Source organism: Polyodon spathula, chromosome 9 (genome assembly GCF_017654505.1).
Source record: "Polyodon spathula isolate WHYD16114869_AA chromosome 9, ASM1765450v1, whole genome shotgun sequence".
Classification (NCBI taxonomy): domain Eukaryota; kingdom Metazoa; phylum Chordata; class Actinopteri; order Acipenseriformes; family Polyodontidae; genus Polyodon; species Polyodon spathula.
The window spans coordinates 23,572,304-23,598,166 of NC_054542.1; positions in this window are offsets into that span (position 1 = coordinate 23,572,304).

The window sequence follows — 25,863 nt, forward strand, 5'->3', positions numbered from 1 at the left end:
TCAGAAAAGCCTCATAACAATTGTAATAATGGAAACCGGGTCTATAGCAACCATTTGGTATTTAGTGTGTTTAGTGTCTAGAACGTTAATGAATTTTTATTTCTATGGCCCAGCTGTGTTCTGTGGCAGTGAGAGAAGTGTGTCTCTTTAAATGACAAGATGGTGTCAGGATGGTCAAATTTTGCCTCTCTTTGCCACCCATAAAAATATATTACCAAATGTTATTAATACACAAAAACCATATTTTAAATGACAAAACCCAATACTCATTACTATTAGATACCATTAAAAAAACAGCAAAAATAATTTTACGTTTTTACTCTCTTCTCTTTGAATTGCATGACTAAATCTTGCTGATTAATTGTGAAACTTAAAATATGTATCTCTCGTGTGTTGGTGCGGACAGTTCTTAGTAACGTTGGCCCACCTGAGGATAATGATTAAATGCCAACGTAAGCCCAACGTTGGCCCAATTAGAAATTGCTGTCGGCATAGCTAGCTGCTTAAAATGTGGTCTTCATTAACAATCCCCAATGAATCTGAAACTGGCCTAGAACAATACAAATCTGACAGGGAATTGAATTCATTTGTTATCACCATCCTCATCTGTGGCTTCCCTTCAGGATATAGAGTTGCACAATCAAACTTTAGTATTTGAAGCAGTGGGCATTCCCTGCTTGATAACTGACCATGGATAAGTGTCCTAAACCAAAAGAAAAATTGGTTATAAATGTCCTTAGAAATGTGTTTCATTACTTTCTTTTTGGTAGACAAAGCAAAGGAGATGTGATACCTTTTATTGTACTAACTAAACAATAATTAATCACAAGCTTTCAAGACCTCAAAGGTCTCTTCTTCCAGTGAAGGTAGAAAAGAAAGATTGATGTTTTTGGTAAAACATAAGAATGGTCTCCCACAAACCTGTTTCCTACATTAAATTAGTTATGGTTCTAAATTCAAAAGCTTGTTTTTAACTGTGACGTTTTCAACTGCAGAGGTTACACTGGTCTGTAGACCCAAGTGTTAGGGTGTAGCAAACAACGCCCCCCCCGCCCCCCCGCAGTACTGAGTTGTTAGTTTGAAAAGCTAGAAATAAATGTAGTTTGGAATGACAGGTAACAGATTCCAGGAGTCACAAAGCTATACGCCAATTACATTCCTTTCTTCTGTCATGCAATAGTGAACAACACTTTATGGGCAACACTGAAAGACAAGAGACATTTTCTATATATAGGTATAAAACTAACAAGAAACATCTACACTTATTATCTCCTCACAACCAATAAACAACCTGAGCCCAAGAAATTATAAAGATCTGTTTGGGACTAATTATAGGGCAGCTGTGTGATATCAGGGTGTCCATTAAAACCCATGGAGAAGATGAAAATGTCTGGCTTTTGGTATGTAGCATGATTAAGGCTCCGGGTTCAGGCTTGCCCTACCTGTTTCTCTTTTTTACTGTTTTACCATTAACTGTTGTCCAATAGTAAATAGTGGGTAATAATTCTTAATTGAAGACATGCAGCCCGGCTTTTGAGGGAATCACGCCCTGGCAGCAGAAATAAACAGCTGTAGCAGAGGATGCTTGCTGTTTATTGAAGCAAGGTCATGTGCAGGGGATTTCATTTTACTGAAATATTAATTTACTAGCCACAGCAGCATTCATAAAATCTCAGTGAAATCTCTTTTTTTTTTTTTTTTTTTTTTGCTGGTTTACAACTGATTTATAGTTCAATCTGAGCAGTTTAGTAAAAGCAACTCAAAGCTGTTTCATCAGACCATGATATCAGAACAGATTTCAAATAACCTTGTTACAAAAAAAACAGCATGGGAGCTATTCACAGGGATGCGCCTAAGTACACCAAATTTTATCCACATACTACTGCAAGTTTGAGTCATGGAAAAGTCTGAAATTGTGCTTTAGGATTGGGAATTTAGATCAATCCAATTGGATGGTTATTTCACCAGAGCACCCAACGAATGCCATAACATACACATATCTTCTGTACTTGTCTTTTTAATATATATCGTAGGTAAGGAAATACTAGTAATAGAAAATATTGCATATTGCGCATGCTATGTACAAAATAGTTTATTAAAATAATAATCATTGGCGCTTCCGAGTGGTGCATCCGATAAAGATGCTCCATGTAGAGTGCACCCTATAGCCTGGGTGTTGCCGGTTCAAGTCCCGGCTATTCCACTGCCAACCATGGACGGAAGTTCCCATGGGGCAGTGCACAATTGGCCGAGCACCACCCAGAGGGCAGGCTTAGGTTGGCCAGGGTGTCCTCAGTTCAGTGATCCCTGTAGTCTGGCTGGGCACTTGCAGGTTTGCCTGTAAGCTGCCCAGAGCTGTGTTATCCTCTGAGGGGGCTGCATGGTGGGCCTGCAGTGTGAAAAAGAAGATGTTGGTTGACAGCACACACTTCAGAGAACAGCATGCGTTCACCTTCAAGTCAACACAGGGGTGGTAGAAGTGAGCTAAGCCTAAAAATAATTGGCTATTTCAAACAGGAATAAAGAAAAAAAACAGATAAAAAAAAAAAAACTAGCAACTACTAAATTTATTTTAATAAAATAAGAACAGTCTTTGCTTTACTGTCTGAGGCCAAGCTGCTGATTATCAAGTAATGGTTAGGAGATTTGTTTTAAAAGAATGAAAACATGAAAAAGAAAAAAAAAAACCTGTAACGAAGTTCCAGAAAGTTCCGGGTGTATCAGCATCTATATAAATATATATAACCAAATTATACAACACCTATATTATATGTATAGACAATAGTGCAAAGAGTGACCTGAGTGATAGTGGGCGCAATGAAAGTGTTCTTGTTTTGTCTATGATTGTGTCTACATTGGCACGTATGCCATGAAGCATGAGAGCTACAGTCCAGCACAGGTAAAAATTTTTTCCAGCGTAATGTTCTTCTGGGCAGTCTTGCTGGCACATTTGTCATATGATTAGTCATTGCTGATGTCATTAATGACATCATATCTGATGCAATGCATAGGCATAATAGGGGTTATTTTAACAAAGTTTGTGTTGCTGAATATACTATATTGATCTGATTTGCTGAAGTTACGGTTCTGTAGGAAAATGTATGTATAGTATTATATATGTATCCATGTAACAGGGCGAGGAGCCTTGTACATGATTATTTGTTTATTTTTAGAATGGGGTAACCCGCCGCAGTTTTGTATTTATTTTGTTGTGTTGTTATTATTGTGATTTATTTATTGTATTTATATGATGGCTTAGCCGTACGCTTGTTTTGTTTTTATTTAAATGTGTTCTGGCAGAGGCGAGATCGACAGCTCATACTCTGCCAAGAGTATTTCAAAACCTTGTGCAGAAGGTGGCCATCTCCCGAATTAATTAAATGATTAAATTTGTTGCTAATTGGGAGATGGTCACCTGTATATAAGCCTGCAGCTCGCTGCACTCGGGGTGGGTGTTCAGAGGAGAGAACAGAGCGAGAGCAGCTTAAAAACGAAACTAAAATATGCACAAGGATCAGTGGAAGCGATCTGCCCAGCCTGACCTGTGTGTTTAGTCTTTTGTGTTTGTGATTTTGTTTTGTGTACCTGTTATATTTTGCGCAGTGAGCAGTTTTTTTTTTGTCAATATATTTTATTTATTTTTGTTATTTAAAAAATAAAATGGTGCAAGAGCCATTGCTCTGTACCTGCAGTGTCTCTTTGTTTTTGGTTCCTGCTTCTGGCCCGACATCACCACACGGCTACATTGTCACAATGTGTATAATAATCATAAATAATTATGCAATCAAAAATGTTTGCACAGATTCACAGCCTTGATTCGCTTACTGGTAACATTCGCTCTTGCTCTTAACCTCTTAACTCTTCTCCCTCAATGAGCTTGGAGTGGGTCTTTTATTCTGTGGCTGGAGCCTTAATTACCTATTAAGGTCAGGTTTTTGGGAGGTTTTCTGTTCCTACAATACGACTGTGAAGGGGTGCCCACCTCTTGTGGATATTAATTTATTTATTTATCATTTGTGTTGTTGTTATTAGTATTAGTATTATTATTAATAATATTGTGTTTGTGTGCAGACGGGCAAAAGCCGTCCCACATTATTATTTATTGTTTGAGACTGGCGAACAGCCGGTCTTATAAAGTGTAGTTGGTGTGGATGGGGTTAAATTCCCATCCTGAGAAGCTCGAGGGAATGTGCCTGGAGCCTTAAAAAGGTAATTGTTTAAGACTCCAGCCACATTCCCATGAGCTTTACCGGGATGAGGATTCAACCCCATCCACACCAGCTACACTTTATGAAACCGGCTTTCTCGCTGGTCTAAAATAGTAAATAACAATAATGACGGGCGGCTTTCATCCATCTGCACAAAACACTAAACGTATATATATAATATATATATATATAGAATATATATATATATATAGATATATATATATATTTATATATATACATATAATATATATAATAATTAATAACAAATAATATTGTATTATTACATTATTATGTTTATAATAACAGTATATATGTATTTAATATAATCCAGTGTCATGGAGGTACCTTTTTAGCATATATTTTTTCCCGTCACAGTACCTTATTAGCATATGATTTTTTTATTTTTATTTTACTAAAAGGGTGTACAGAAATGTACTTCAGACCATTTTAAATTCAAATCAAATAGATGAAATTGCAATTAATAATAATAATAATAATAATAATAATAATAATAATAATAATATAATAATAATCTATATTTTATATAGCACCTTTCATAAATAAAAATATCAATTTAAACAAATTTGTTTTGAGGTGGGATTTAAAAATAGACAGAGATTCAGAATTACTGATCTCAGAAGGAAGTGTGTTTCACAGCTTAAGAGCATAGGAGGAAAAAGCCCTGGCATCCACTGTACGCAGTGTTAGTCAGGGGAACAACTATAAGGCCGGCATCGGAGGACCGCAAAGCATGACTAGGAGTGTAGGGGGTAACTAACTCACAAATGTAAGAGTCTTACCTTTATTGGCTTTAAAAGTCAGCAGCAGTACTTTGTAGTCAATGTGGTATTTGACCGATAACCAGTGTGATGATTTCAGTATGGGGGTTATGTGACCACCAGAGTGAGACCTCGTCAGCACCCTAGCTGCAGAATTCTGAACATACTGGAGCTTCTGAAGGGTATTCTTTGACACCCCAGTAAGTAAGGCATTACAATAGTCAAGCCTGGAGGATACAAACGCATGTACAAGCTTTTCTGCAGCAGACAGCGACAAGACAGAGCGCAGTCGAGCAATGTTCTTTAAATGGAAAAAGGACAACTTGGTAATATTCCTAACATGCGGCTCAAAGGTTAAGCTAGGGTAAAAAATGACTCCCAAGTTTCTCATTTTAGAACAAAACTCTGTTAGCACCCCGTCAATGGTCATGTTTTGACAACTGGATTTCTGCAGTTGATGTGGGGTTCCTAATAGCATCACTTCAGTCTTGTCACTGTTAAGCTGCAGAAAATTCTATTTCATCCAGAGCTTAATGTCAGCAAAAAGTTGGTGAGCACAGAAACAGCCAAGTCAATATCAGGTGTGGTTCACAAATAAATCATCAGCATAAATATGGAAATTTACACGTGATTTCAAAAGATTGGCCTATTGGAAGCATATATATGCTAAATAAAATTGGTCCCAGTATGGAGCCCTGAGAAACACCGGAAGAAACCAACCCAGTAGTAGATTTAAAACCACCCATAGAGACAAAATGCTTTCTCTCCAGGAGATATGAGTTAAACCAACCAAGAGAAGTGCCAGATATGTAGAGCATGTTCTCCAGCCAGGCAAAAAGGATATTATGGTTCACAGTGTCAAAAGCAGCACTAAGATCCAATTATACCAAGATGGAGAGGTCCCCTGAGTCAGAAGACAACAACAAATCGTTAACAACCTTGACTAGAGCTGTTTCAGTGCTGTGCAACTGTGGAAAGCCTGACTGTAATGGTTCATAAAGTTTATTTTCCAGAAGACAATTATTTAATTGTTGTGCTACGACACGTTCTAAAACTTTAAATAGGAAAGGGAGGTTTGAAATAATCCTATAGCTGCCCAGATTATTAGTGGGAAGGTTAGATTTTTTCATTACTGGTATGATAGCAGCAGTTTTAAATGCAGAGGGTACAATTCCAGAACTCAAGGACTCGTTAATGATTATAGTCACAAACGGACCAAGAGTCTGGAAACAGGAACGAATGAGGAAAGTGGGAATTGGGTCTAGCAGGCAGGTAGTTGGCTTCATTGTAAAAACCAATTTGGTAAGCCCAATGACAGTAACAGGAGTGAAACTAGCCAGTGGAGTGCCGGTAAAGACATGTTGATGATAAAGTGAGGTAGGTGGCACAAGGTCTTGGAATTGGTGTCTAATATTGTCAATTTTGGTAGTAAAAAATTCAAAGAAATTATTGCAAAGACCTTGAGAGGCAGATAATGCAGAGGAGCTACTTGGTTCTAGCATTCTGCTTATTATAGAAAATAACAGCCTAGGATTGTCATGGCCACTCTCAATAAGATTGGAGAAATAAGTAGATCTAACAGAAGTGATAGCATCCCTATACTCCAACAGTTGTTGTTTCCAGGCCTGAGCATAAACAATTAGCCCAGAGTCCCTCCACTTTCGTTTAAGTTTCCGGCAAACAGCCTTTATAGAGTGCAGCTGATCAGTATACCAGGGTGAACAGCGAGTATAGGAGACAGTACGAGTTATTACAGGGGAAAAATTATTGAGAATGATAGATAAATTGCTATTATATAGTTGAATCTTGTCATCCAAGGCCACCCTTAACTCTGTAGTCCCGACAGGAGCCACTAGAGATACCAGAGAGTTAAGCCGCTATTGTTTCTGACAGACTATCATGGTCAATAGATCTCAAGTTGTGGCATAGAATGTGGCATTTCTAGATCAAATTTAATGGTCATGTGATCCGAGATACCTAAATCTTGGATCAACAGGTCTAACACTGGGGCATTTCTGATGATTATTAAGTCTAAGATATGACCGCTATTATGCTTGGGGGCATTTACTAATTGAGAGAGGCCAAAACAGTCCAGGAGTGCTAGGAATTAACTTACCAGAGGAGACTTTAGAGAATCAATATGGATATTAAAGTTTCCCGCAATGAAAATCCTGCTAAATTTCAGAGATGACACTGACAGTAGTTCAGCAAATTCAGACAAAAATAAGTTATTATGTTTAGGGGGTCGGTAAATTAAAACCATAACCAGAGGTTGAGACACAGACATTTTAAAAACTAAGAACTCAAATGACTGAAAATCAGGAACAGGAAATAAACACAGGTTAAACACACAGTTATACATGACTGCCAAACCACCGCCACTGTCCCATGGTGCAGGGTTTATCAATAAAGTCAAAACCAGAGATGGCAACCTGGTTCAACAGGAGACAGTCATTTTGTTGATGAAGTTTCAGTCAGACAAAGAAAGTCAAGATTATTGTCAGAGATAAACTCACTCAGTAACAACTCCTTGTTGTTTAGAAAATGGGAGTTAAATAAAGCCATTTTGAGGGGTCTGCAAGGAAGTGGATTAGCAGTATTGTCTCATTTCTCACTATATGGCGAAGACAGCTCATATCAATACCAACACAAGAGGCAGAGAAGTTTTGTTAGTTGTGCTGGAATCTAGGCATGCACTTTTAAGTAACTACAAGGAACCTTATTTGTAAAGCATTAGGCATAGGATAGAGTCCAGCTCTGAAAGTGAAGTGAATTTGTTGGCCTCAGCTTAGCCGCACATAAAAACATTTCCAGCAACAAAATTGGCTGCACAAGACTGCTGTGTTCAGGTTAGAATTGAATACCCATGATGGGGTTTCTATGCAATTTAGAAACTGCACATTCTCTCTCCATTGTCATAAGAATGCACATATATGGAAGCATTAAGTACTGCACTATGCATTGAAGCCCATAGGTGAAGCATTGTTCAATGGTGACAATAGATGAAGCATTGTGTAATGAAGCATGTAAACATTGATATGCTTCCCCACTTCATTTTAGAAAATCAGCTTTTTCAGAAGCAATTTTTGCTGAAGAAACAAGCAGTAACAGCAACAGAGAATCATACAGGACACACAGTAGGATATTAAAGGTGAGGTGTGAAATAGTAAGATAATGCAGATGATATAAATCATCCCTTTGAATGTCTGATATAAAGCAGACAATGACATCTGCCCTATGACCACAATGGTTTTTGTCAACTTGTCTAATTAATTGTTTGTAAAATTTGAAACCCATTATAATCTGCATTAATTCCAACCCCAACCTTTATCCTGCCGAGGAAAATTATTTAGCAAAGAAATGCCATTTTGTTGTCTGCATGTTTGTGCTGTGGTGAAGGATCTTTTGTCTTTAATCAGTTTACTGCTTTATTAGATTTTTTCGAACTCTGACTCCCTTTATGATAAAGATGATGAAGATGATTCTTTACCTGCTACTTCAGTAAATAAGGAAAAGTCCTCATCGTTTTGGAAAATCGAGGCAAATGAATTAATCAGGTCCATTAAAAACTTAGTGCTCATTAAAAACAGCTTTTACATATGCAAGCAGATTGTGCTTTATGAGCCCAGAAGAATAATATACATAGCAGTATACAAAATAAAAGTGTTTTTAGATTCTTTTTTACCAAGTTTGTAGCTGGAGAATATGAATATCCAGTTAATTCTAACATTATTGTAATTTCTACTATTTTATTCTAACCAATTTTGGACTGGATAACAGTAACATATCTAGTTGAAGGGCAGGACAGATAGATTCATAGATAGAACACATTAATGTTTGCAAGCATCTATCTATCTGTCTATCTGCCTACCTGCCTACTGTATTGCAATAGTAATTATGTGTGCATTTATCATTGCAGTTCCTGGAGCAATGTTTTTTAGTCTTTATCTCATCTTTCAGTTTGTTTAAGGACAGACTCCCAATCTGAAAACAGGCCACGTGGTTCCTGGGGCTATGGATCAGCCAGCTACTTCCACCGTCAGGCCATGTCACTGTTAAGCTCCATTCTTTACTTTTCCAAGAACTGCCAGTTCTAGACTCAAATAACAAATTCAGACATGCTGTGAGGATTAAGGAGAAAAGACAAGGATCAGAACATTTCCTTTTTCTATCCCTGCCCTTGGGCAAACTCTTTATAATCCAAATGAAGTTCAGCTGCTGAGGTCCTGGTGGAGGGGACAAGTGGACACATCTAGTGGGGGAGTCCAAAGTGGACACATCTGGGACTGAGTCAGTATTTCCTAAGGAGAGACCAGTCAAGAGACCCTACCTCATATGCAAAAATTTTTGCATTTTTTTTTAATGCAATCATTTTAAACTGCAGCACATCAACAATGATCCTTACAAAGTACAATCGAAGTTCATTGTGTTGTACAGTGTTCAAAGCTCTGACTTATGCAATGAGACTTAACACAAAACTAATTACTGCATCTTACGTCCAACTTTGTTCAATGAGTGCCTGCTATGCAAAAGTACTTTGGCATTTCTGGTATGTATGGTACCTTAACTTTTTTGTAGTGTTATTTTAACAGTTTGTTAAAGAACTGTGATATATTTATGCACATAACCCCTAGTGTGTCAACTACTGCAATCCCTGTAGCCCTGGTGGAATGCCCCAAAGCAAGCGTTTTGCATGTAATGACTTGCATTTCTGGTCTCCCCCTTCAGAGACTAATTGTTTACGTGAACCCTATAAAGTCTGAACGCTTATTCACACATTGAATTCAAACCTTAATTGTCCCTGGGGCGGATCTCCCACTATATAGCGATCTCCCTCAGAATGGGACGGGAATGCGAAGGAACAGGAATGAAGCAGCTGAACTGCAACAACCAGTCTATCGAGTAATCACTTATTTTTGTTATTCACTTGGAACCATTTCATGTTATTTATTTACACTTTATTTGAATGATTAGTTGTGCACTTTTTTTTTCTTTTTAACATGCACCTAAAATGCAGTGATGTCACATCTTCTATTGACAATAATTGATTGATTAGAGATCGCTATGTTTAACTGGATAATAACAATCAGCTCTAGTATAAATACACCTGAGGGTTTCACATTCTAGGTCCATTTTATCAGACTACCTAGGGTCCGAAACATTGTGAGGGGAGCAGGAAAAGGAAGGAAAGGAAAGAAAAGAAAAAAAAGGAAAGAAAGAAAGAAGCCAAGCCAAGCCAAAGTCCTCTTTTTGAGCTTGAGTTGCTGTTTTATGGTATCCTCAGAAAGGAAAGAGAAAAGGGAATTAGTGATATGGGGTATATATATGTTAGTAAACTACAGCTTTGATAAATTGCTGAGCTTCTTTTATGATTAAGCCAATTTTGAGGTAAATACGACTGGCTGTATTTCATATTGCACAATCACTGTTTTAGGTAATTGTTATAAATAGTTTTAAGGGGGATAATTTATAGTTAAGTTGGGTGGAGTTATTTTGTGTCTGTTTTACACTGAAGGCTAAGGGCAGTTCTCCTGGGCAGTTCCTTCAATATATTCCCTGCTGGAGGCAGCTACTTGTTAAAGCGCATGTGCTGTCGGGGTTTCTTATTTCACATTATTTGTCCTTTAAAGATTTGTTGTTTTTTTGCTGATTTTTTATTTATATTGATTATTATTATTATTATTATTATTATTATTATTATTATTATTATTATTATTATTATTATTATTATTATGATTTGAAGTATAGATTTTCACTTGATTGAGCTTGTGTGTCATTTTGTGTGCAGTTTGGATTGTTTAAATTTTTTTTTGGCTGTCACTTTCAGTGTTGTCCATAGATTTAGGAGGCTGTGTGGTCCAGTGGTTAAAGAAAAGGGCTTGTAACCAGGAGGTCCCCAATTCAAATCCCAGCTCACTCACTGACTCACTGTGTGACCCTGAGCAAGTCACTTAACCTCCTTGTGCTCCGTCTTTCAGGTGAGACGTTACAAGTGACTCTGCAGCTGATGCATAGTTCACATACCCTAGTCTCTGTAAGTCACCTTAGATAAAGGCATCTGCTAAATAAACAAATAATAATAATTTGGTTTGCTGCCAAGGGTAGCTGCCTTTCATTTTAGTGTTTGCTTAATTAGGACCCTTGAATATTGTTGCTTTTGTCTCCTGGCCCCTCTTTTGCCCAATCACGTCGATCACTGTGGTAGCTTAAATTCTGGAATTGCCAGACCTTCTGGTTGACCAAAGGTGATGACATCATCCATGTTACCTGCTAAATTCTCAATACAGTAAGAGGTAGGTAATCGGACCTAACAAGTGTGCATCAGATTTGACCTATGGGTGCATGTTTTATTGCATGTGTGTAGAAACTCTTGGTGATCTAAATTGTGCTCAAACCTCAAATCGGTCAATAAGAGCTGCTTCCTGAAAGTTCCTTAGTTCTAGATTTGTTTCCACTATCTACCAAATTTAAATAGAGCGCTATATTTAGGACTGACCAAAACTTTTCTTTTTTTTTTTTTAATCTTATATTCTAACTCATGGCTCCTTTCACATGCACAGTTAAATACGTGGATGTCTCAGTCTGCTCTGTGGTGTCTTTTGAATTATTAAAGTGCAATTATGCTTTGTTTATTTCATTATCATGGAAAAATATTAGTAAAACAGCATTGGATATGGCACAAAGCTTATTGGTGTAGAAAAATGTAATTATTGGGACTGATAGAGGCTTCCGTATAAAGGTTGAGCTAATCCCCAGAAACTACTGAAAACGAGATGAATTACTGAATATAACTGAGTTTCATCAATTCCAATAGGTTCTCATAAAACAGTATAGATGAGAGTAAAGAGTTTGGAAAATCTGATTCTTGCGGTTCTCCTTGCATACCTGTGTTAACTGAAAATGCAGATAGAGAGAGAATCAAATGTTATAGTATTTCACTCATATAGCACTAGATAGAAGGCATTCTGAATAAAGTATTTACATGAACAAATAATTATATTTGCAATACTGAGATTTCTAGTATTCTGAATACTGCTCACATTATTCCCAATTTTAGAAATACAGAACTAAAATAAACTAAGTTTTAATGACTACCATTTCAATTAGCAGTCTTTTTCAGTGACTTATTCCCAATATGCAGTTTGCGTGAGTGGTATACTTTATAATGAGTATAATAAAGAATAAATCAACAATTAACGTGCACGTAAACTCTGTCAAAACTATACACTTGTCTCTATTGTACCAGTGTAAATGCATTTTGTTTCAAACTCCTAAGTCAAGTTTTTTTTTAAAGGATTGATTTACTTGCCTAGCAGAGCATGAGCTAACACAAATATGAAATATAAGAACTGTTGCATAACTCCTGAATTCTGCATGATAAAACAACAAACAGCGTCTGGGATGACAATGAAGTCCTTATTGTCTGTTTGAGCCCTTATCTCTTCTTGCTGGAGCTGTCAAGAGAGGAAGAAATAAGTGCTGTTGAAATCCCCTGAAGGTACTGTAATCGTGAGATAATGTTAAACCCCCTCATCCCTTTTCATGGAACGCATACCTTACTTGGGGAGGAACATGTTAGGTATTTACAAAGTTTTTACAAATAAGAACCTGTCAATCTCAATCAGCCCTGCCATGTAGCTATCTCAATAACAAGGACCTTTGTAGGAATCATGTGTTACAATGATTTACAACTCATCCATAACAGACTACAGTAGAAGTATTTCTCAACATTTTATCAATGTTTCAACATTTCGCGCATTTCACTCCCCCACCTTTATGACAGCATATTGCTTTATTAGATTAACCCAACAAGGTGTTAATAAATTATTGTATAAGCTTTGTTAACTTTAACAGAAACACACTGATATAAGCTGTATAATTTATTTATTCTGTATAATTGTATTCTGTATGTGCACAGTTCTATTGCATGGAATATTTTGTGAAATACTACTGTCCCTTACCATGAATTCACAGCTCAAATTAGTAACGGTTAAATTTTTGAATGTCTAACTTCCTAGGCTGTAACATGCATTGCCAATGGGGTGAATATATAAATGAAGGTAAAGCTCAATTTATATAATAAAAAAAGCACTTTACATAGCCTGTTGTGCAATCCCTGCAAGGTCTAAATGGATTTAATTAATTGTTAATTATGGATGTTTCTGTGTGTTGTTGGATGTCTGGTCATGTTTGTGGTTTGACTGTGTAATATCTCTGGATCTGCATTGGTAATCTGCGTTGGTTTTGATTAATGTTTTGACGATGTACACAGAAGTATTATATTTCTCAATATCCTTTTATTAATTAGTTTTATCTGTAACATATTGCGAGGACATTTGGCAAACCCTCTGGAGCCAGAGCCCACAAACCACAGCACTGATGCAGCTGTTTGACACCACTGTAGTGAAGCAACACCAAAAAATAAAATAAAATAATAAATACAGCATTTTCCATAAAGAATAATGTCAAGGCTAATTGTTGCACCTCATGACAGAAGTGTTTCATTATTACCCACAAATGTGCTTTCTAATCTGTATCCTTGTCTGGGATGGGCTCTGAAAGCTCTGTGTAATTTCCATATCAAATTGTAAGTTTTCTATATTTCCTCTTGTTTTTTAATGTGACTTATTTGGTGGTTCTTTTTCTTCAGATAAAGAAACTGTGATATTAATAACTCTTAAAATATGCATTATTCAAATTTTGGTCTATATGCATAAAACTTACCGTCTCCTTTGTCATGCCAGTAATATTGTTTAACATGACAGTATTTCAGCGGGTGATTCATAAAAGCTATTAAAAAAACCACCACTCATCGCGACGTTAGAATAACGTGCACTTGAGGACTAATTTTCTCGTTAACATGTTATTCATCTGAGCCAATAGTAATAATAAAAAGTCTATCTTTAATTATCCAGTAATAAGGTAATTTAAGTAGTTTTTTTATTTGTAAGAGCACAGCACTGAAGATGGTCAAACGACCGAAACGTTTGCACTTGCACTGAACACTTTACAGTGGCTCTCAAAAGTATTCACCCCCCTTGCACTTTTCCACATTTTATTGTGTTACAACACGGAATCAAAATGGATTTAATTAGGAGTTTTTGCCACTTATCAACACAAAAAAGTCCATAATGTCAAAGTGAAAAATGAAATCTACAAATTGTTCTAAATTATGAATACTTTTGACAGCCACTGTATTTCTTTATTTGGTCAAATAAAATGTTTGTTCACTTACTTTGATTATGTAATGGTTTCTTTGTCGCCACTCTCTTGATCAGTGTACGGATCTTTTTCGACTTCTGCTGCTATATGTATTTGAGGAGCTACACACCTGGTTTTGTTTGTTTGGACTTCGTTTTTAAGGCGCAGTAAGAACTTTACGCAAGATTATGTGTAAGACCTACATTAAAATTGCACTGTTAACTCATCTGAACAGGATGGGTACTTACTGGTTGGAAAACATATAAAATCAGGTTTGCAGCCTATTCATTGCTCTAAATGGAGAAATGTCAGGCTTCTGTGGGCTGTACATCTAGAGATATCTTGGAAGAAATCCTCCCATAAGAGTGCGAAGACCCAGTAGATTTGAGCTGTGACTTGACCCTCTGGGGATTATTCTGATGAAGTGATTTGTCTAACTTCTAGAAACAAGGCTGTTTCTGTTTTAATAAAAGTTACAAATCCCAGTTACACCACTGCATCAATGTAGAATGCTCCTATGTCAAGACAAAGTGAAAGGTCTTCTATAGAGAAGACAATGAGAGAGTAGGGACTGGTAGAACTATGCCACAGTAAACACAGTCTTGTGAAAACTAGCAACTTAAGAAAAAGATGATGAAGTGGACTTGGAGAAGACCTGACAAGAACAACAGAAGCAGGACTTCATGACTTCACTTGGAACACTGCCCAGCTGCTACAGTGATTCACTGTTATCTAAGAGGGAAAGCTGGACAGAGTATGGTGAAGGTGAAATAAAACATTTGTCTGTTATAAGCCAGTCACTTGGAAGATTCAACTAAGAGTAACGAAGGAGAAGAGTAATGGAAGCTTCATTTACTGAGTAATGAACAGCACAATGAGTTATTGCCTTTTAAAATGAAACAGGAAAGAACAGAACACCATGCAAACAATTCATACTTTTCCTATGTTTAATTTGACTTAAGTACTAGAAACTGGCAAAGATGTACTGCATGTTGTATAAATGCACAGGTAGATGGGGAAATATAAACTCAGAATTGATAATAAAAAAATAATACTTTGCAAAGAGACCCTCAACCGCATTAAAAAACATGATCAATTTTCTCTGGCTATACTATAGTATATTCAGTAAAGCAATTGGTTTATTACTTCTACAATCCAATTTCTTTTTTTTTTTTTTTTAGATTTAGTTGTTGCCAATAATTTTTTTTATTTTCTCCCAATTTGAAACGGCCAATTATTATTTATTTATGCTTGGCTCACTGCTACCACCCCTGTGCTGACTTGGGAGCGGCGAAGACGAACACACACTGTCCTCCGAAGCGTGTGCTGTCAGCTGACCACTTCTTTACACACTGCAAATTCACCATGCAGCTGCCCAGGAGCTACAGTTTAGAAGAACAATCAGCTCCCGGTCAGCTAATAGGCAAGCCTACAGGCGCCCGGCCAGACTGCAGGGGTTGCTCGTGTGCGGTGAGTCGAGGGCACCCTGGCCAACCTAGACCCCTCCCCCCCTGGGCGACGCTCAGCCAATTGAGCGCTGCCTCCTGCTCCTAAAATCAGTGGGAACTCCCATCCACAGTCAGCTGTGGAATAGCCCAGACTGAGCAGGTCGGTGTGACCGCATGCTAGGACGTGAGTCGGCGCACTCACACGCAGAGCGCCTTTACCGGTGAACCCTCGGGGTGCCCCACAATACAATTTCTTAAACTCTCTTGAACCTGAAAACACCTGGGGGGGGGGGGGGGGGGGGGGGGGGGGGAGTTAGGTTACATTTATACCAATAAATCCTGTGGTTACTTAACTGTTGCAGTTTTAAATACTTTATGTATGCACAATAGCCCTAGATTACCTACAGACCAAAAAGTATACAGGTGGTTTATGGAAATGTATTAACTGTCCATGGGACTGAACTGCTGCAGATTATTTTTGTTAATGCTGTACAGTATTTATTATTGCACAAGTAATGTTCAAATTCAACTACCAGTAATTTTCTTTCGGTATAATAATTATAAAACAGAACATACTGAATGATCTTTATTGATGTATTGTTTGTGTTTGTTCCTTTTCAATTCGAAGACGACCACCACCAGATAGGTATGGGATATTCCTGCCCTTCGGGTAGGTATTGCTGAGGTCTCTATACCAGAGCTGCCGAAAGGCTCCTTCCTGGGATGACACATTCAGTCCTACCTACCGAGGGTATAAAACTGTCACTCAAAGGAAGATCCTCCTCTTTTTCCCTCTCAAGACGCTACGGTAAGACCTCTGTGTTGAGCTGAGCGTGTTGATAGAAAAGAGCTTCTTGAGTCAATTCGGTTGTATTTCCCTTGCATTTGTGCTGAAAGCTGGCATGCCACTTTCCTGGAATTAACGACTTAAAAAAAGACAGTCCTTTATTGCCCTTCTGTCTTTCAGTGGCTTCCACGCTTGCGCGGTAGGCCATTCTTTTGTGAGCAGCCTGTGCAGTCATCCGCGAATGATTGTCTGTTCTTCCTGACAGTATACGTGTCCTCTAAGGGGCTAGGCCTTGCCGTATCCCCGCTGTCGAGTGACCTCCCAGCCGCACATTCCTCCATGGAGCTAGACCTTGCTGTATCCCTGCTGTCGAGTGACCTCCCAGTCACACATTCCTCCACTGGGCTAGGCCTTGTCGTATCCCCGCTGTCGAGTAGACCCTGCCGGCCGCACAGGCCTGCCACCTCGGTGAGTCAGGCCTTGTAAACGAACAGTGTACTATCTTTCCCTGTATTTTATTGTCTGCTTAAACTCACCCACCTCGGCTTCGGCCTTGCGTCCCCCCGGTACACGTTATGCGCTGACCAGGTATGTGTGTTGACCACGTGTTTAGGGTAGGCACATTGTGTAGCAGCCTCCCCGGTGCTTTGGTACCGCGGCACATGCATAGCCCAGCGCCTCAGAAGTAGTGCACAACAGCACTGCACGGTATGCGGTGCACTTAGTGCCCTCAGTACTCTGTGTGCGCGGTGCATGGTTTGCACAGTGCACGTGTGCACACGTGCTGATACCTCTACCACTCTAGTGCGATTATGCACGGTACACAGTTCACGTAGTGTAAGGTACATGGTACACATGGTGCTTGGGACACGCAGTGCACATTGCGCTAGTTGCATAGACATTGCTCAACCTAGCGTATAGCTCACAGTGGAGCACAGTACCCCGTGTAAAACAGGATACTCGGTGTGCACAGGGCTCAGCATATATGGTGCATGCGGTGTACATAGTGCACGGTGCACTCGTAAACTGGTACTGCACATAAGGTGCTGCACGGTGCGTGGTGCACAAGGTGCCCACGGTACTCGGTGCACAGTGAGCAGTGTTAATACCCTTGCTGCAATGCTAGTGGATGTACACACTACATTAACACTTACCAGTGTTCAACGCAGTGTAAGCAGTGCTTCAGTGTTAATTCACAAAGCACTGTCTCCGGGCTTTCATTTTTTGGCTACCCATTTTCTTAGAGGCGCTGTGCGATTACACCCTCCTAGGAGGACTGTTCTCCCCAAATTGAGCCTTAATATTATACAGAGGCTCTCACGAAGGCCCCGTTTGAGCCCATACACTCCATAGAGCTGAAGTACATGTCTGAGGACAGTCTTCCTCTTGGCTATCACCTCTGCTAAGCGGATCAGTGAGCTGCAGGCGCTGTCTGTGCACAGCTCCTGTATGCGTATTTGGGAGGATGATGTTTCTGTGCACCAACCCTGCTTTCCTCTCCAAGGTGATCACAGCCTTCCACATTAATCAGTCTGTTGATTGAATTTTCCATGATTGAATTTCCTGTGTCCAGTGCGGGCATTGAGATGCTATGTGCATAGGACCAGAGCTCTTTGACAACCTGACCAGCTCTTTATCTGTCAAGGGACACGAACCCTAGGACAGCCTCTCTCTAAGCAGCGTCTGTCGCACTGGATTGTGGACACAGTCTCGATTGCGTATAATAGTGCTGGCTTGCCCAGACCAGGTAGGGTAGCCGCACATTCCACTAGAGGGTTGACTACATCTTGGGCCCTGTTCAAAGCTGTCGCAATGTCTGACATTTGTACTGTGGCTAGCTGGGCTACGCTGTATACTTTCTCCAGGTTCTACCGTATTAATGTGGTAGACCCTGCATTGCTTTCTGGAGGCACAAGGGTCCTTGAGGGTGTAAATTCACAATGCTAATCCCTGGGTTAGACAGTGTTGTGCATCCCTCATTTGCTGCCGTTCCTTCTCCTTCGCGACGGCTTTGTTATAGGTTATCCCATACCTACCTGGTGGTGGTTGTCTTCGAATTGAAAGGAAACCTTAGGGTACTTACCGCAACCCTGGTTCCCTGAAAGAGAAGACGACCACCACCTGTGAGGTAGCTTTGGTCGCCCTCACGGGTTCGTTGGAAAAAGAGGAGTATCTTCCTGTGAGTGACGGTTTTATTCCCTCGGTGGGCAGGACCGAGTGCATCATCCCAGGAAGGGGTCTTTCGGCAGCTCTGGTATAGAGAGCTCAGCAATACCTACGCGAAGGGCAGGAGTATCCCATACCTATCTGGTGGTGGTTGTCTTCTCTTTCAAGGAATCAGGGTTATTGTAAGTAAACTAAAGTTTGTTTTTTCATGTGCAAGAAGCTATTACAGTAAAACTTGTATAATCCAGCATCTTTTGGGATTATAAAATTGTGCTGGATTATACAACATTCTGCTTTAGAGGTACTGTAAAATATAATACTTTAGCTACAGTAGTACAAATTACAAATTATTGGAACACTTAACAAAAAACTCTATTACAGCACATACATCAAGTACTCTCAAGGTATACCCTGTAATTGACTTTCTTGATTATGTACAAACAGGATTTTACTGTCGATAAACTGTACTCATGGGACATACTTGATTATAAACTTAACATGACTATGTTCTTGATTGCAGAGCGTATAGCACTATTCATGTCAATAGGTATTTGTTTGGGACCCAAAAATAATGTTGAGTTATACATAGTGCTTGTTCTTAGAGGGGATCGGTTTTACTGTATGTTGTTCAAAACTATCCCTGGAGCTGACTGAGTTTGGTAATGTCTGCCAGTGATTTGATCCAATAACCCAGAGACTGAATTGTCATATGAAGGATGCTGGTATACTTTCATTTCAATTCATTCCAATGTTACACACCTTCAACAATGAAGTATTGAGCTCTGTACATGCATTAAACACATTGCTGTTTTGTTTCACTTACAACAACATTAAGTGACTTGTTTAGGGTCACACAATGAGTCAGTGGCCAAGCTGGGATTTGAACTGAGGACCTTGTGGTTACAAGTCTGTTTCTTTAACTACTGGACCACACAGTCTCCTAAAGTTATTGATAACACTGAAAGTGACCTCTACAGGCATCAAAAAAGAACCATAAAACCACTTGAAAATGTATATTTAAGTTCAAATTGATATAAATAAAAAATCAACATGAAAACAACAAAACTTTAAAGGAACAATAATTTTAAAAACGAAAACCCTAACAGCACATGCTCTTTAAACAAGTAGAGGCCTCCAGCAGGGAATATTTTGAAGAAACAGATACAAATAACCCCACCCAACTTTATTATAAATTAATCCCCTTAAAACTATTTATAACAATTACCTAAAACAGTGATTGTGCAATACGAAATACAGCCAGTCATATTTACCCCAAATTTGGCTTTATCATAAAATAAGCTCTGCAGTTATTAAAGCAGCTAGCAATCTCTAATCAATCAATTATTGTCAATAGAAGAAGTGACATCACTGCATTTTAGGTGCGTGTTCAAAAGAAAAAAGTGGACAATTAATCATTCAAATAAAGTGTAAATAAATAACATGAAATAGTGAATAACGAAAATAAGTGATTACTCGATAGACTGGTTGTTGCAGTTCAGCTGCTTCATTCCTGTTCCTTCGCATTCCCGCCCCATTCTGAGGGAGATCACTATATACTGGGAGACCCGCACAACGGACAGTTAAAGTTTAAATTCCATGTCTGAATAAGCGTTTAGGCTTTATAGGGTTCACTTAAACAATTAGTCTCTGAAGGGGGAGACCAGAAATGCAAGTCATTACATGCAAAACGCTTGCTTTGGGGCATTCCACCAGGGCTACAGGGATTGCAGTAGTTGACACATAAATATATCACAGTTCTTTAACAAACTGTTAAAATAACACTACAAAAAAGTTAAGGTACCATACATACCTGAAATGCTAAAGTACTCTTGCATAGCAGGCACTCATTGAACAAAGTTGGATATAAGATGCAGTAATTAGTTCTGTGTTGAGTCTCATTGCATAATTCAGAGCTTTGAACACTGTACAACACAATGAACTTCGATTGTGCTTTACAAGGATCATTGTTGATGTGCTGCAGTTTAAAATGATTGCATTAAAAAAAAAAAAAAAAAAAAACACACACACACACACACACTCACACACACACAAAACTGCAAATGAGGTATGGTATCTTGACTGGTCTATCCTTAGGAAATACTGACTCAGTCCCAGATGTGTCCTCTTGGGACCCCCCACCAGATGTGTCCACTTGGGACCCCCCACCAGGACCTCGACAGCTGAACTTCATTTGGGTTATGAAAAGTTTGCCCAAGGGCAGGGATAGAAAAAAGAAATGCCCTAACCCTTGCCTTTTCTCCATTTAATCCCCACAGCATGTCTGAATTTGTTATTTGAGTCTAGAACAGACAGTTCTTGGAAAAGTGAAGAATGGCCTTGACAGTGACATGGCCTGACAGTGGGAGTAGCTGGCTGTTCCATAGCCCCAGGAACCACGAGGCCTGTTTTCAGATTGGGAGTCTGTCCTTAAACAAACTGAAAGATGAGATAAAGACTAAAAAGCATTGCTCCAGGAACTGCAATGATAAATGCACACGTAATTACTATTGCAATACAGTAGGCAGGTAGGCAGACAGACAGATAGATAGATGCTTGAAAACATTAATGTGTTCTATCTATGTATCTGTCCTGGCCTTCAACAAGATGTGTTACTGTCATCCAGTCCAAAATTCCTTAATAGTAGAATTATCAAGAATGTTAGAATTAATTGGATATTCATATTCACTGCTACAAACTTAGCAACAAAAAAAAAAAATCTAAAAACACCTTTATTTTGTATACCGATGTGGACATTATTCTTCTGGGCTCATAAAACACAACCTGCTTGCATATGCAAAAGCTGTTTTTAATGAGCACTATGTTGTTAATGGACCTGATTTATTCATTTGCCTCGATTTTCCAAAACGATGAGGACTTTTCCTTATTTACTGAAGTGGCAGGTAAAGAATCATCTTCATCATCTTTACATAAAGAGAGTCAGAGTTCAGCTTCAATAGACAACATTAAGCTGAAAATACTACATTATACATGTATTAAACTGAAGTAAATATTCTTTATAAACCATCAGTGAGTTCTTATGTGGAGCTAAGCCCTCTTAACACCCTGTATTTTGAACCTTGGTGTTTAAGACTGGGAGGTTGTGTGTCTATGTGTTTAGAGAGAAGAGCAAGGAAGCTGTCAGGTCTATAGCTAGAAATGAAGACAAGGAGGCAGTGCCGGACAGGGACTGGGAGGTAGTGTGGCCTGTTGGTTACAGCTGAGAGACTAGAAGCCAGTCTAGTCTGGTGGTAATTATTGAAAGACGGAGGTTGTGTGGCCTGCTGGTTAGAGCTGAGGGACTGGGATGCAATGTTTATTGGTTAGAGCTTAATTACTGTGTGGTTTATTCTTTATCAGTGAGTTTTTACTGAAACCTACCTAACCTAGTTGTATCACATCTGACACATCTCAGGCATATCTTGTACAGTTTATACAGGCATTGAGATAAAGTGCTCTGTCCCTGGTAACAATAAGTGCATTTACACCCCAGGTGGAGAGGCCACACAGAGTGAAAGCCAGTAGAACTGCAGAGAAAAGAGGACCGGAATCAGCCACTGGGGCTCCTACATGGCATCCTGTTACTTCGCAGCTTATATGAAACAAAATACCTCACATAAGTCTAATCTTTAGGACAGATCAAAACAACAAAACAGTTTAGCTCAACAATGCATAAAAAACGATAACTCGTGTTCCGGCTGTGTGAAGTAGGCCGTTCTAGTTTATACTGAAAACAACTGTCACCCAGAAGCCTCGGTTCCTGTTTTAAGCTGTTTGAAATGTTCTTCCTAAAAAATAGATGGTATTCTAAATAAGTTAAATTATTGCAACAACAACTAGCTGCTGCAATAACAACTAGTATTGGTATCACATAACTAGACAGTTTTGGGAAATCCAGCGAACACCAGTTACCATGACGGCAAAATCAGTTAAGAGCACTCTCCCCTCCTGATGACAACTCAATCACTAGCCACAGCAGCATCTAGTGATGGGTAATTGTAAGCTGGGGTCATCTCTACTTTGTAGACAGTAAAATACTAAGGTCCTTTTTTGAAGAAAAGTGTAATACAATCTGTGGTATGTTTACTTATTTGCAATAGTGCTAAAAAATGTAGGGTCCTAAACTTAGGATCCAACATACATACTAATACCCTTACATCTATCAGTTCTTCAGTGGCTTTAGTGAATTGTATTACCCCACCATCTGATTGGTGTGGTGGTTCAGTGCCACTTCTCTTGCTGTACTTTTATTGTAACTTCTGCAATGACAAGCACTGGGTGATCGAATTTTAAAGAATACAGAATTTTACATGCAAATTTGTTTTACTGGAAATAGAACTGCATAATGGGCCAAGAGACAATTTTATATTCAAGGCTGCATAAAGTCCTGATGTTTAACAAAGAACAGACATAAAGGTGACCACAGCAGGGCATGGCCCTAACTTCTTCAAACACTCATCAGGTCAAATCAGTGCTGTCCAGTGCTGTTCAGGCTGTCTATGTTAGAGGCCCTACATCCTCTTGACAGTGTTGGCAGGTGCTTCAAATTTATTTTTATTTTTTTATAATCGCTGCCTGTGGGGAATTTATTTAATTACATTCTAACTGTAACGTTAAATTTACATCCAAGTTGAACAAAGCCAGTTTCAATACTGTATGTTTACTTTTTAAAATTAAAAAAAATGATTCAGAAGGAGAATGAGGATTAACCTAGTTGCCCTGTACCTTCTGTGCTATAACACAGTGGTTCCCATACTTTCTTGGCTCAAGGCTCCTCATGACATTAGGTATCCTTACTGAGGAACCCACCAAAAATTTTGATTTTGATACCTTCATTGACAGAGGTTGTTCATTTGTACTGGTAGAAGTACTACTGGTTTCATTATGTTCAAATGCTCCATAATTACTGTACTCTAACTCTAACTGCAAATGCAACATAAACCTCCCTGTAAAGGTTAGCAGACACAGTATGTTTTATTTAGGAGAAAGATAATATATCCAGAACTACTGAATTCATACACTGGCAGGAATCTTGCCTTTTATTTATTTGTTTGATTTATTTTAATTTTAAAAAGATGGTGCATAATTATAAAGTTCATTAACATAATTGCATATGTTGTTCTCTTTTCAATCACCCCTTTTTTATTGTATAATGGTACATACTGTTGAACTCATGTCAATGTTGCATTCAGAATAACTCCAAGCACATAAATGAGCTGATCCTCCTGTCTGAGAAACATTGCTTTGTCATGGTCATTTGGGAGAGAAACTGTTTGTATGTGCTACAGCCACCTGAAACTATCTTTCGGCCCCCAGTGGTCCCTGGTCCCCAGATTGGAAACCCCTGCTACAAAATATTTTTAGAGTGAGTTCAGCAGAATGGTTTTTTGAGCAGGTTCCAACTAGAACATCATCTGTGAACTGGTCAATTCAACTTTGTACCAACCTGTATTGGACAGCTGCTATACAAACTACCCTCATTGTACATTGTATGGTGTTGCAAACCACTTCTGCAATAAGGCTGCTCCAAACAATATAGCCATTATAAGGAAAGACTCGTTTCTGTGAGACTGATCTAGAGCACGCCAACATTGTAATCATCCCGCTTTTCTAAATCTCCTCTAAACCCAGAGCGTACACCATACCTATGGCATGACTCTCCGCAGTGTGCCTGCTGTGCACTCTACTCGCATTTTAATTACACTTGAATCCTATAAAAAGCTTACCACCCTCATTCAAAAGCACTAGCTCCACCAGGCTCCAACTACTTTCATTCCTAACATAATCCCTTTCATTATAATACTCAGCTTTGCAATTATGCGCAAAATACTTGACATCCATGCACTCTCAGTTCGCTCTATTGAAGAATGGCGCATGAAGCCCTCTAAAGGACAGACCAGTTACTGCAGGGCAACCTTCTGAGTGTGCATGATTGTTCCCAAAGAGGCCCCACTGCAGCTGAGATGGAAGTGGAAAATTAAGACATTATCCCTTTTATCCACTGAGTGTACATTTCTTCATGAGTTTTCCATCTAAGCTACGACTGAAGGAGATATTTAATAGCTCTCTTTACTTGCATGTTTGTTGTTAAAGCTCTTATGAAAGTGGACTTCTGTACTGCATATCAATTTAAAAACACTGAAGAAAAAATGTAGTAAAGCATAAGAAGTTGAAATGATCAAGCCTGCTGTTAAAAGAATGGTAAAAGCTTGTTAAGTTAACATGGCAACATGCCCTGTCTGATGAAGATAAGCCTACCTTTATAAATGTTTACCGTGGTTTACCACATACATGGAAAGCATGGAAAAGCATAGACAAGCATGTTGAATAACTAATATGTATGATACATAGAATGATAAATAAGAGTAATTTCATAGATTAAGCATATAAAATACATGGGAAACTTTGGAATTACAGTGAAAAGGATCAGTACAGTTTTTTTGGCACTCAACATGGTTTGAAAAGTGAAATTTCTAGAAAACTCTACATTTTACATAATGTGCCCTGTTTTCTGTAGCATTGTATTTGGTGAGGCAACCTGGCTTTAACTTTGGTTCTAAGGGGAAAACAACACAACTTTGAGCTAAGATTTTAATACGTCAAAACATTTTCAAGCCAGCCCTGTAACAAAAAAGGACTTACGATGCAGTTTTTGTGGAATCTCCTTTCCTATCACAGGCCTCAGGACCCCCAGGGAAGGTTAACCAGTCAACCATGTGTACTGTATCTCCAGCAGGGAGTTGAGAGGTTCCCTGCTCTGCTTATTTATTTAATTATTTAATCAGGTAAATACTTCCACAAGGGAGACCTTCAGAGACGCAACACTTCTTCCTTCCAGGGTCTGCCGCGTCGCAGCAGCAGGCTTGAGATCAGCGTGTGCGCTCAAACAATGAATAGAGAAAAATAAAACAAATCCTAGAACTCAGCTCTTCTAATGAGACAGAAGCTTTCCTCCCTGGTACAGGTTATCTGCATTTGTATCTGCAAATTCTTTACTGAGCAAGTCAAGTTTCATACACTTTCCTAACCTTTGGAGGGTTATTAACCTTTGTGTTTATAGTGGCATTCTATTGGTTCGGACACTGGGTCGGATGTTTATATGGATATGAATATTGTGCTGTGAAGCTGATTGTTTTTATTGTGGTTTGTTTCGCTTTCACCCGCCAGCATTCTTTTTCTACAATCTGATTCAGGTCGAGTTGCAAGTGATTTGTAGTTCTGCATGGAAGCTGTGCAGAGGATACATTATAACACCATCTGGGAAAGGTTAACTGGTT